General features: G+C 45.7%; 1 long non-coding RNA gene across 1 annotated transcript in view; it reads right to left on the reverse strand.

The window, feature by feature from the left end:
* Nucleotides 1–726: 726 nt before the first annotated feature.
* The window catches only part of LOC144457075 (uncharacterized), a 69,031-nt gene continuing 57,156 nt past the window's right edge, over nt 727–12,601 (reverse strand). Inside the window, exon 7 of the long non-coding RNA XR_013486400.1 lies at nt 727–3,979. This is a non-coding gene — a long non-coding RNA (uncharacterized LOC144457075). The remainder of the gene's footprint in view (nt 3,980–12,601) is intronic.

The raw sequence follows: 12,601 nt of genomic DNA on the forward strand, positions 1-12,601 counted from the left end.
TATCCACGGTGATTAAGAAAGCTTAAGGCTTTTGAGTCCAGGTCCTTGGATTCCAAATCCAGGATTCTTTCCTCTATACTGTATTGATTTCCTCTGGTTACTTTGTCTTTGTGCACAATTTCTTTTCCAATATGTTACCCAAGAATCATGGTTTCCAAAAGGTACTTTAATCTGGGGTCTACTAAGGATAGAGACACCACCTCCCCAATTCTCTTCCAGTGCCTTTCCCCTTCCCTCTCCCTCTTCTCTTTCTCTCTCTCCCGTGTTCTTCGACCTCATTCTCATTGTACCTGTCCCCTAGTACTTCTTCATTCTCTTTGACATGAGTTCTGTGTCATTGTAGCTTAAGTTATGGAGAATGAAACAGGAGAAACATCCTAAACTGGACGAAGAGCTCTAGAGGAACCTCTTTCCCGAGGAAAACAGAGATTTGTAGTTGGGCGCAATGGAAAACCCCATTCATCTTGTTCTCAGTACACTGGAATGAAGCTCTGGTCCAAAGACATTCCTCAGAGGGGCTGTGGCAGCTTACCCCCAAGTATAGCCTCCTGGACTGAGATTTCTTGAGCTTTTGTCATTTTGTGGGCCCTGTTGGCAGGCTGGTGAAGTCTGTAGACCCCTTCTCAGAATAATGTTTTTGAATGCATGAAATAAAATATCCAAGATTACAAAGGAAGCCAACTATATTGAAATTTAATCATCAAAATATTAAAATAACAACAAATTCATAGACCTCAGGTTAAGAACTCCTGCCCTATCTTTTGGGATTTGGCCTTCCATACAATGAGGTTAGGGTCCGCCTTCCCCCAATACCACAGGCCTGAGGGAGTGGGAAAAGGCAGAAACTATAACTTCTCATTTTCATAGCCTCATAGGTCCAGATCTGGAAGAGAGCTCAAAATAGCCATCTGCTCCAACCCCTTCATGTTAACAGAGAAGGAAACTGAGGCCCTGGGAGGTTAAATGAATTGCCTAAAATCACACAGGTAAGTATGTATCGGAGGTAGGATTCGAACCCAGGTCCTCTGACCCCAGAACAAGGCAGAGCTGCAAAGCAAATCTGGGAGTTCTGAGTCTCAGCCCCACCTATCTGACTGCCCCTCCCCTTCCCCCACATCCCCTGAAGCCATTTGTGGCTAAATGGACATGTGGGCGCATCACGATATGGATTCACTTTCTGGGTGAACAAGCCCAGCTGTATAACTCTCTCTAAACAGTGAGACCCTTTCGATCTCATTACTCTCAGCGTTCTGAAGGATGGCTGTGCATCCTTGGCCCTTTCCCTTGGCTAGCCATTTCCAGTGGCCCCCTGGGTACAAACATATAGTACCACATGCCACCCCTTGCCAACTGTCTTCCCACTGCCCTCCTTTGCTCCCCTTCTGGCCCTAGCCTCGGGCCAAGGCTCCCTTCTCTGGCTCATCCCCCAGCCCCCAGGGTGACCAGAGCCCCTCTCTCTTGGGACAGCTTTCCAGCACTTTCCCCCCTTTTTAAAAGATTGACTGCAATTTCTATAATAACATCACATTAGCTGGAAATTAATGTCCTCATTAAGACAGCAATTAGGCACATTAGAGCAGCAATAAAAGAAGAGCTTATGAAATAATTGCTGGTTCCAAAATGCCTTTAATTTAGTATTTTATATTGCACCGTGTTATTAATTTTTCCCCCTCAGCAGAAGATAATAAGAAACATTTGAATTGTGGGGTGGGCCTTCCCTCCCAAAAAATGTATTTTCTTATGTATAGATGGGTGGGCACCTTTCCCTCTCCCCCAAATTCCGGTGGAAGACCAGGGTCAAAGGATGCTGAACAATGGTAGGAGGGGAGAATGGAGTTTGAGAAGAGGAAAGAGCCAAACATGGGCTCCTTCCTAGATGTGGGCTTCCTCCAGGCTCAGGCTCAGGCTCCTTCCCAGGCCTGCACCTGGAGCCATGGGGCGAGGAGACTGGTTCTTGATCTGCTCCACTGGAGGGGAAGTAGGCTGGAGGCTCTTATTAGGAAAAAAAAAACCCATCTGGGCACTGTTTGCTGCAACAAGTTGGGGAGTGATCGCTTGTAACAAGAGAGGCCCAGGACTGGGGTGGATGGGAAGAGGAGCTGTGAGCCAGTCAGGCAGTCATAGCATCACAAATTCACCTTCATGGAGGTCATCTGCTTGTCCAACCTCTGATACTGGCTAGAGTACTGACCTTGGAGCCAGGAAGATCTGGGTTTGAATCCTGACTTAGCCAGTTCCTGGCTGCATGACCTTGGGCCAGGCATAGAACCTCCCTCAATCTCTGTTTTCTTATTTGTAAAATGGGAGTCATAATACTTACAGGGTTGTAAAAGTAAAAGAAGGCAATACATGTAAGTGTTTTGTAAACCTTAAATCACTATAGAAATGTCAGTGATGAAAGGCCCAGACTCAGGAATCAGAGGGTCTGTTTTCAAATCTGAATTCTGCATTATCTGTGAGACTTTAGAAAATGACTTAACTTTTCTAGGCCTCAGTTTCCTCATCTATAACACAGGGAAATTGAATTAGACAAGCCTCTGTGATCTCATAATCCCATTATTGTTGTCGTTGAATCGTTTTTCAGTCATGTCTGACTCTCCATGACTCCATTTGGGGTTTTCTTGGCAGAAATACTGGAGTGGTTTGCCATTTCCTTCTCCGGCTCATTTTACAGATGAGGAAACTGAGGCAAACAGGATGAAGTGACTTGCCCAGGGTCACACAGCTAGGAAGTGTCTGAGACCAGATTTGAACTAAGGAAGATGAGTCTTCCTGACTCCAGGCCTGGCACTTTATCTACCTCGCCACTTAGCTGCCCCTGATCTCATTATTATAGACGAGAAAACCAGCCTCAGAGTGGTTAAGAGACTTGGCAAGGCCATAGAAGTAGTAATGATTCTCCGATTCTCACTCTGGTGTTTTTTCTGCTGTATTCTGAATCTGGGCCTGGACACACACCTAGTCATTGGATCTGAATCAATGTAACAATAACAACTTCTGTTTCTTGAGCGCCTGAAGGTTTTTCTTATCATCTCTTATATTCTCCGCCTTGGGACAGTTAGGTGGTGCTGCAGTGGATAGAGCTCCAGACCTGGAGTCAGGAAGACTAATTTTCCTGAGTTCAAATGTGACCTCAGACACTTACTATCTGTGAGACCCTGAGCCAGTCACTTAACCCTGTTTGCCTCAGTTTTCTCATCTGTTAAATGAGTTGGAGAAGGAAATGGCAAACCACTCCAATATCTTTGACAAGAGAATCCCAGATGGGGTCACAAAGAATTGGATGTGACTGAAATGACTGAATCACAACAGAATTCTTCCCTTTCTCTTCATGCCCCCTGCCAGCAGCCCAGCTCAGCTCCTTCTCACTTCTCACCTGGATGACTGTAATAATCTCTTAGCTAGTCTCTCCCACCTCTGAGAGAACTCTCAGCACAGCTCACTCAAACCCAGGGCCTACTACTTCTTGGCCATCTCCAAGCCCTTTTCCTGCATTCACACCCTCCCTGACATCCATCCCCTGCTAACTCTTGCTTTGTCTGTTTATATTTATTTATTTATATGTGTTGTCTTCCCCATTAGAATATAAGCTCTTTGAAGGCAGGGATCGTTTTGCTTTGTTTGTATTAGTAACCCCAGCACTCAGCAGAATTCTTGGCATACAGTAAGTGATTAATAAATGCTCTTTCATTTCATTTCTCCTCTTCCCTCAAACTCCCAGTCTCTTCTCTTCTTCAATCCATCCTTCCATAAAGCTACAGTAATACGCAGCTCTGTGCATTTCTTGTTTGTATGTAGTTGTTTGCATGTTGTCTCTCCCGTTAGAGTATAAGCTTCTTGAGGGCAGCAGCGATCTTTTTTTTTTTTTTTACCTTTCTCAGCATGGTGTCTGGCACAGTGGTAGGCACTTAATAAATGTGTGTTGACTTGAGATGACCTCAATCAAGACAAATCTTTTCAAAAATGTCCAGTGGCTTCCCTTTGACAGTAAAACAAAATACAGATTCCTCAGTCTGGCATGTAGGTTCTCCCCTGTATGGTGCCAGCCTGGACTCACTTTGCCCTCCTTTACCCACTTCACAACTTGGATGGCTAGCTGCTCCCTAAATCTCCTTACATTCAAGCAGGCTCTCCTTGATCTAGCACCAACTCACCTTTTCAGCCTGTTTCATACTATTCCTCCCCATGGGCTTCATGCCCGTCTAACTGGATCACTGGATATTCCCTGAACTCAAAAGGCCTGTGCCTAGGACACACTCCCCCCTCATCTCCACTTAAAATCCTTTTCTTCCTTCGAGGCTCCTCTACACTGTGAAGCCTTTTCTGATTCTTCCAGCTGAAAGAGAAATCTCCTTCTGAAAACTTTCCTAAAGCTCAATGGATCTCGCCCTTCCCCCAATTACACTCTCTTTGTATCATACATGAATACACCGGTGTCATTGCTGGTAAACGTAAGTGCCTCGAGGACAGGGACTGTGATGTTTGTCATCTTTGTGTTTCCAGTGTCTAGCAAGGACACAAAAAATGTTAGTTGAATTAAATAGAAGTCCTCATAACTGCCCTGTGAGCTAGGTAGTAGATGCATGCCTATTCTACAGATGAGGAAACATGAGGCAATATGGATTAGAATACTGGACTTGGTTTCAGATCCCACCCCAGCCACATACCAGTGTGTGAACCTGGGCTGCTGTATGCCTCAATTTTTCTCATCTGTAATATTACCTAAGGTCTGTTCCAGCTCTAAATTGTAACTGATCTTATAAACTAAGAATCTGAGTGTTGACATATCCCGTGTCAGGTAGTGCAAATATTCTCATTCCCATTTTGTAGATGAGCAAACTGAGGTTCAAAGAGGTAGTCCAGTTAGTAAATGTCAAGTAATATGAGGATTAGTCCCCCATTTTACAGATGAGGAAACTGAGGTTTAGAGAGGCTAAGTAATGTGCCCATGTTTTGAAGAGCCTCGTCTTTTTGCAGATTGGTCCCTTAGTATGTGGGGATCGTGTTGTTGTAAAGGATTTGGGGGGGGTGCAGAAAAGTTGCCCTAAGCTTAGCTTAGCCCTCAGCAAAGAAATTGGACATTGTGGGGGACATTGGAAACTGGGGCAGAGGGGACTTTTCTACCATATTTGTGTCATTGTTCATCCTTTCCCTCTTTCCCCCCCACCCTGTTTTTCAAACAACAAAGTTGGATGACCTCTTATTGGAGATGTTGTAGAGAGAAATTCCTGCCCAGGTATTTACCTACCCAGGTGTTAAGCCCAGAATTGGAGTCCCCTTTCTGGGCCATGGGTGATATATGAAAAGTAAGGGGTGGCCTGGATGCTGTATTAGATTTGAGTTGAAAAGTGGGGAAACAGACCATGCTGAGGTCTGGGAGGGAGTGGAACAGGGTGCTGGCAGGAGGACAAAATGGCGCTGCCAATTTGACCTTGTATCCATGTGAAATTGGATGGGCTTTATAAATTGCTCTGATACAGCTAAGCAGGGCCAGAGGTAGAAGAGGGGACAGATTTCTAGGCCTTTCCTGGCCTCAGTTTTCTTATCTGTAAAGTGAGGATGACACTTAACTCATAGGGACGTTGTGAGGATCAATGTATGTGTAATGGAGTGATCAGGGAAACCTTCTTCATTGGCCAGCTCAGGGCATATCCCACATCCTTTTCACTCTTCTGGCAGGACATTCGTTGTAGTCCATTTCTAAAGGATGTATACTATCAGCAGTTGCTCTTAACTGGTACCCCATGTATCCTCAGGACTGGGGGTTGTGTGGATGACTGTTGACCTAGCCAGGAAGAAAACTGTAGAAAAGGTCTGACTCCCTTTCTTTCCTGCCTGGTTTAAGACACAACTGTCCCTTTGATTAGCTGGGAGATTGTGCGGGAAGAGGGGGAGTGAGGAGGTAGTTATGTGAGGATTTCTCTCCATTTCCCCTCAGCAGCCATGGATGGCCTGAATCTGGACTCTAAGGCCATGATGTTCCATGTGGGCTTGCCTAGACAGGTGTGAGATTGCACCTCAAGTTCCTGGCTGCCTCTTCTGCTTTGTGTTTCTTACTTCAAACACAAGGCGACCCAACAGTGATCCTGAGAAATGGCTATTTCCAACCTCATGGATTCAAGGAGTTTTGAGTTTCTAGTGTTGGGTCAGTTGCCCAACAGGAAGTGATTCCTCTAATAGCGTGCTATACTTCTCAGAGGAGAAGAACACCACAAGGAGGATTTTGTAGTGTAAGAACTAAAACCAAAGATAGTCTGCAGATGTGAACCTTGTGAATAACTTGGATGAGCAGATCAGAGGTGAAATTGAAGTGTCTAGTCAGCAGTCTCCCTGAATGACTTTACTCTTCTGGAGCAGATAATAGGTGTTCTTTTGTTTTGAGTATTTCTGTGGTGAAGGAAATAGGTCTTCTAGACTTGGTATCTACTTTGTACATTTAAGTGCCTTTTCTAGATGGGCCCCTAAAATAGGGGAAACCCTAGTTAAGAGTCATACCTGGTTGTGGTCCTTTTGTTCTAGAAGAGGATTACAATGACATCACTATGTTAGAGTCAAAGTACAGTGTGTCCGACTGTGGCTGCCCAGACCAACACAAGCTCAGAATACTCCACCATGGGTTGGGCACAAATAGTCCATATGGACATTTGGTGGATTCTTTAAATTTGTGTTTCTTGAATTTCTTTTGAGCTACTTCAATTCTGCTCATAGAACACAGCACTTTCTTTGATGAGGGCATGCCTTGCTGGGTGGTCCTGTACCAGTATCTCCCAGGTCATACAATCAATTCCAAAGTACCTAAACTTTATTGAAGAGACTTTCTCTGGAACTCTGGGGTGGGGTCAACAAGTGAGAGAGAAAAGCCTGGCATTCCTCCCCACCTTTTAGGGATCTGACCACCGATTACTACCTATATAGTCTTGTACAAATCACTTAACTTATCTGGATGGACTTCAGCCTAGAAGATACCATAGGTCTTTTCTAGCTCCTATTATTGAGTAAGTCCCTTTTCATTTTGGGGTCTCGTTTTCTCCTTTGTAAAACCGAGAGGTTAGATTAGAAGCTCTATAAGGTTCCCTAGAGCTTGTAAAATGATCGGGGATATTGCATGCGGAGAAGGAGTGATGAGGCTGACCAGGGCTCAAGGAAGACATCTCAAAAGTCCCCACGGCTGTCCCAGAACTTAGACTTGGAGCACTGGGATGGATCTACCCACCCTCAGAAGACTGGGCCACCCCAGAAGCAGCTGTTCAGTTATCAGCCCCCAATACTTTCCTAGGGATGAGAAGAACCCTACCCTAGTTCCTAGGAGTGGGAGAGGAAGAACTGGGGAATACCAGCTTACAACTCAATTCTCTTTTCTCTCCTCCCTTCAGTGCCTTCCTCAAAACTCTGTGAAGCAGGTGATTTTTACAGATGAGTGAACTGAGGTCCACAGAAGGGAAGAAGCAGCTCACTTAAGGTCACACCTGGAAATAATGCCAGAGGCAGGATTGGAATCTGGGTCCCAGGACTCCCAAGACCAGTGCTGTCAGCTCTATCCCCTTGCAGCCTCCCAAATCCCTGAAAGACAGGGGAGGCCCCACGGCTGTCATTGTTTGCCTCTATCTAAAACTGCTTTGCTAGAACCCCCAAATCCTTGAGAGCAAGCCAGAGGACAAATCCAGGAACAATTAAAGAAGTAGGCTTGTTTGTGCAGTATGCAGGCACGCAGCAGGGAGGGTGAGATAAGGGGCTGGAGACACCTCTACAGCCACTCTTCAAATTCCTTTCTCTGCTTAAAAGCCTTTCCCCTCTTCTCTGGGGTGCTGACAGATCACTCCAGAAAGCACTTCCTTCTACTCCTTCCTTCCTGCCTCACTGCAGTCTCTCTCCCTCTCACTGCCCCCCGACCGTGTCGAGAGACACTTTGTCCTCTCTCTTTGCCTGATCCTCAGCCTCCTCCTCCCCCTCCTCTTTGGCTTTCTATCAACCTGGTTTCTTGCTTGGGTTAGCCCTGTGGGACCCCAAGAGTTCCCCAGTAAACGGGTCGAGAAGCCCAGTTCTACCCGGACCTCTCCTGGAAAGGGAAACCCGTCCTCTCTCTCTGGTCCCAAATTGCCAGGACCTGGGGCTATAGAACTTGGGACTTGTGGGTTTAAATCACCCTTGGGCATAATCATAGACTCTCACAACTGGAGAGGACCTTAGAGGTCACCTAATCCAACCCCTTTGTTTTCCAAATGGAGAAACAGAAGCATAAAGGGGGAAGTGATTGCTATGAATGTGATAGAGGTCACACGACTGGTTTGTGACCGCATGGGAACTAAGGCCAGGGGTTCTACTCTCCCAACCAAGGGCTTCCTTCCAGCCCTTCACAATAACTCTCACTTCTTCAGACCTTTGGTGTTTACAGAGCACTTTCCCCACAATGGCTCGATCAAGCCGGTTAGGGCAAGTATTGCTATGCCCATTTTGAAGATGAGAAAACTGAAGCCCAGAGATGGGAGGTGGAGATTTCCTTGGTCTAGGTCACATAGCTAACCTAGGAAACAGAGCCAGGCCTGATAGTACCAAGCACAAATTCTGAATGGGTGGGGGGTTGGGAGTCCTCAGAACTAGGGAGAAGGATGGAAGTGGAAAAGGCCCCATCCTACATTTTGGTGAATGCTGTTCTCGTCCTGGAACACCCTACCCACCCCCACCCCTCCCCCGCTGCGTAGGATTTAGGAGAGGACCTTAGTGGTTACCTAGCTCAACCCTCTAATCTTAACAGGTGGTCAAAGAAATTAGGGGAGGTCAGTTGCCCAAATTGGGTCCCCGGGGTTGGCATATAACAGCGCTAGGAATGAACCTCATGGGGGACTGAAGGGGACGTCAGAAAGCTTGTCCTTAAATTCCAGCTCGGCTGCTTAAGCACCAGGTGACTTTGGGCAAGCGAGCCTCAGTTTCTTCATCTGTGAAAGACAAGGTGAGATGGGGGATTCCCTAAGGTTCTTGCCAGCTCTAAATTGCACAGTCCTCTGACTCCTAATGAGATGTGCCTTCACAACACCATTACGAAAGGGTCCCCTTTCATCCATTAATTCAATAAGCACCTACTATGTGCCAGGCAATGTACTAGGTACATAGGGGCTACAGAGACAAAAATGAAACGGTACCTCAAGGAGCCTCTATTCTATAAGGTGAGACAACATGAATTCAGCCTAGCAAATACAACATATATACACAACGAATAGGGCATAGGGAGGAAACCTCCCAGGTACCAGGGACCCTACTAGGACTTTACAAGTATTAACTCATTTGATCTTCATGACAATCCTGGGAAGTTGTTGTTCAGTCAATTTTCAGGACTGTCTGACTTTTTTGTGACCCCATTTGGGGTTTTCTTGGGCAAAGATACTAGAGTGGTTTGCCATTTCCTTTTCCAGCTCATTTTTACAGATAAAGAAACTGAGGCAAACAAGGTTAAGTGATTCAGGATTTGAACTCAGGGAGATGAATGTTCCTGATTTGAAGACCAGTGTCCTATCATGTTGTGCCACCCTGGAAGGTAGGTGTTGCTGTCATTCCCTTTTTTACAGTTGTGGAAACTGAGGCAGAGGTTAAGTGACCTGTTCAGGGTCACACCACTAGTAATTGTCTGAGGCCAAATTTGAACTCAGGTCCTTTTGACTCCAGGTCCAGCACCCTGTCCATTGTCTCATCCAGTTGCCCCACCAGACTTGTGACTTTCAATGCAATAGAAGTCTTCCACTAAGTCATTGAGTAAACAGCATTATTTTAATCATCTGGTATAGATAGATAATGTGGATCAAAAGGCATAAACAGTCCCTGCCCTCAAGGCACTTACATTCTGATGGGGAGAGACAGCATGCAAACACCTATATACGAACTACTTACAGACAAATTGGAGATGCCCTCAGAGGGAAGGCACTCAGACTGAATCGGCTTGGGGAACTGGAATTTTAACTAAGGCTTGAAGGAAGCCTGGAAAACCCATGGGTGGAAATGAGGCATGGGGGAGAGCCGGGGACGATGCTCAGAGTCACAAGATGGGGTGCTGTCATCGTGTGTGTGAAGAGCGGCCAGGAGAACTATGTCACTGGATCACAGAGGGCGTGCAGGGAAGTCAGGTAGAAGAAGACTGGAGAGGCAGGAAGGGTTAGGAAGGTGGTAAAGGACTTGAAAAGCCCAATAGAGGATTTTCTGTTTGAGCCTGGAGGCAGGAGGGAGCCACTGGGGTTTGCTGAATTGGGGAATGATGACCTGGTCAGATGGTGCTTTGAGAAGTTCAGAAGGCCGAGGGGAGGGTGGAACAAAACCCATGGAGGAGCTTCCTCCATCAGTGCAGGTCGGTGCCCTCTTTGCAACTTAGAGTCCAGAGTGGCCTAGATTGGAGAGGTTTAGGTACTTGGCCGGAATCACACAGCCAGTATGTCAGAGGCAGCACTTGAACCTAGTTTTTCCTGGCTAATAGATAATGAAATGCTGCCACTCATCTTCCTGAGTTCAAATCTGGCCTCGGACACTTACTAGCTGTGTGACCCTGGGCAAGTCACTTAACTCTGTTTGCCTCAGTTTCCTCATCTGCAAAATGAGCTGGAGAAGGAAATGGTAAAACCACTCCAGTATCTTTGCCAAGAAGAGTCAGACATGACCGGAAACTACTGAACAACAACAGTAACACTACAGGCCAACTGAACAGAAAGAGAAGACGGATGAGGAGTTTGGGAAACAGATTGCAAGCCTCCAGTGGAGGAGGGATGAGACAGTAATGCTGGAAGACTTCAATTATCCCATCTACCTGCTGGAACTCTGTTTCTGCCCAAAGCAGTCCAGTTGTTCCTTTCTTGGATGGCTGTGATGATAATATTAGGCTTCAAAAGGTGGGGGCAAATGAACAAGGGGAACAGATGTCCTGGAGGAATCAACAAGGAGGAATAGATGGATGGCAACCCCTCCAATTTAGAATTTGTGGAAGAGAAGAAATAGTCTATCATGCGCCCTCGATCTGGGGAAAGCACATTTAAAAGATTTTTGGGAGAGACAACACAGCGTAATAAATACAGAGCTGGCCTTAGAGCTAGGAAGATCTAGGTTCCAGCCCTGATGGCTGGCTGTGTAACCCTGGAGTTACATTAAACTCTCACTGCCCCAGGCAACCCTTTAAGACTATAACTTGCAGAGCAGGTACTGACTTGCATTTGTAGAGGGAATTCCCAGTGGCAAAGCCGTTGCAGGGCCAGTCCCTATCCCTAATCCTGCATTTCAAAGGATTCAGAGAAAGGATTGGCTTAAAATTCTACGGGGGAAGAGATCAGCCTAGGAGGCATGGATCGAGAGAAACAATTACAATTAGGAGGAAGGGGAGTTTTCTAAAGAGATTGATGTGGGTGCATAGAGAACTTACTGACCTACTTGGGTTTTCAAAAGACATACAGAAAATGGCTGCTTGGGTAAGTAATAGTGGATAACAGAAAAGGATGGTAGTTCTCTAAGAAGGATTCCTGGAGTGCTAAAACACCCAATCAACCCGAGTTCTTGAGGAAAGCTAAGGATAACAAAAGAAGTTTTTAGTTAGGGAAAGAGGAGGATGGAAGAAGGAGTAGGATTGTTACTTGGAATGGATGGGATATTGATAACTGAGGATGGTGTGAAGACAGAAATACTCAACTCTTAACTTTCTCTGTCAAGGGAAATGGTCCTTGGTCCTTAGTCTGCCAAAGGCAGAAAGAAAAGGATCAGGAGAGAGTTTGAAACCTCAGAAGAGGAGGCCTAAATAAAGGAAGAGAGCCCCTAGCTTCTTCCCAGATGTTCAAGTCAGGAGGCAGCCCAGAATGACCTGCCAGGATGGTTGAAAGACCTCCCAGCTGTGATTGCAACACCATTGTCAAGTGACCTTGAAAAGACTGTGAAGAGGGGCAGCTAGGTGGTGCAGTGGATAGAGCACCGGCCCTGGAATCAGGAGGACCTGAGTTCAAATTCGGCCTCAGAACAAACACTTGACACTTACTAGCTGTGTGACCCTGGGCAAGTCACTTAACCCCAATGGCCTAAAAAAAAAACTGTGAAGAAAGGACAACATACCACAGGGTTGGACAAGAGCAAATGTTCCTATTTTTAAAAAGGGAAGAGGGTAAAATAGGTGAACTATAGGCCAATAGGCTTGACTTTGGGTCTTGGGTAAAATTGAGAGCATTATTATACATATTATTAAAAAGAAATCTAAAAAAAAGAACAGAGATGACAAAGAATGAGCATGACTTCATCAAAAACAGATCGTGTCATGCTAACCCTATTTTCTTTTTCTTTTCTTTCTTTCTTCCTTTCTCTTTCTCTCCTTTCTCTCCTTCCTCTCTTCTTTCTTTCTTCCTTTTTTTCTTTCTTTCTTTCTTTCTTTCTTTCTTCCTTCCTTCCTTCCTTTCTTCCTTCTTCCTTCCTTCCTTCCTTCCTTCCTTCCTTCTTCCTTTCTTTCTTTCTTTTTTTCTTTCTTTCTTTCTTTCTTTCTTCCTTCCTTCCTTCCTTCCTTCCTTCCTTTCTTCCTTCCTTCCTGGGTTACTAGCCTGGTAGAGCAGGGGAAATGTTCTAGCCATGTTTAACCCAGATATTAGCAAGGCCTTAG

This window comes from Phascolarctos cinereus, unplaced genomic scaffold (assembly GCF_003287225.1).
Source record: "Phascolarctos cinereus isolate Bilbo 61053 unplaced genomic scaffold, phaCin_HiC Scaffold_4;HRSCAF=312, whole genome shotgun sequence".
Lineage (NCBI taxonomy): Eukaryota > Metazoa > Chordata > Mammalia > Diprotodontia > Phascolarctidae > Phascolarctos > Phascolarctos cinereus.